The sequence below is a fragment of the Crocodylus porosus genome, unplaced genomic scaffold (assembly GCF_001723895.1).
Source record: "Crocodylus porosus isolate Cpor-Errol unplaced genomic scaffold, CroPor_comp1, whole genome shotgun sequence".
NCBI lineage: Eukaryota > Metazoa > Chordata > Crocodylia > Crocodylidae > Crocodylus > Crocodylus porosus.
This window is the reverse complement of record NW_017728886.1, coordinates 90,799,585-90,800,663: the sequence shown is the minus strand read 5'-3', so window position 1 is coordinate 90,800,663 and position 1,079 is coordinate 90,799,585.

Genomic DNA, 1,079 nt, shown 5'->3' with positions numbered 1-1,079 from the left:
CTTGGCATCAATGATGACTCCAAGATCCTTTTCTGCCTCTGCACTGACGAGAAGGGAGTTCCCCAGCCTGTAGGTATGGTGCTGGTTCTTCCCCCACAGGTGCAGTACCCTGCACTTGTCAGTATTGAAACCCATCCTATTCTCATCTGCCCACCCCTGTAACCTGTCTAGGTCCAATTGCAGCCTATTCCTCCCTTCATGAAGTTTTATTTATTGTCAACAAGTTTTAAATTTTTAGAAAGCCTGGTATTTACTGTAACAAAAAAAAAAGGAAGAAAGAAAAAAGCAATGTTTATGATTATTAATTGTATTAAATATGCAGTGCATCCTGCCATGTACCCCCTCCACCCCAGTTTTGTTTTTGTAGCATGCTGGCACTCCAGCACTTTCCAAGGTAGACATTGTGGTTTTTTCGGCACTCTGGCCAAGAAACGTTACCTACCTCTGCTCTAGTGTCACCCCCCTCCCCAACTTCTGGCCTGGGCTACTGCAGGCATGTGGTTGCCTTTCTGGAATCAAAAGTGAATATCTGTTCACTTGCCTATCAGTTCAGTCTATGCAGCTTAGACTAACTGGCAAAGATTGAACCAGTTCAGCCTCAGGCTTTTTGGCTGTCTGCACTTAGCCTTATACACAAGAAGGGGCAGAGAATCTGAAACTCTCATTTTTTGTGATTCATTTTTGTTTTTTGTTTGGTTAAGTTTTCCAGTAAGTTGATGCATACTTAATGGACCCATGTACAGGAACAGATTAAGGTTATAGTTTAAATTCTCATTGCATTTCAGTTCCAGAATGGAGAAAGGCCATGAAATGACCCTGGAAAATGTTTCTCAAAGAAAAAATGTCCACTCCCTCCCCCTGCCCAAAAACACCACCACAAAACGAAACAAACACTGATATATTCTGGTTGCTCTGAAACCCAAAGCACAGTTCAGCATGGTTACTGGCAGAGGCCTGCTGAATGTCAAAAAAGAGCAAACTACAGTTAGGGGGTCATCATTGACCACAAGATGAACATGAGCCTCCAATGCGATGCTGCGGCTAGTAAAGCGACCAAAACGCTGACTTGCATCCATAGA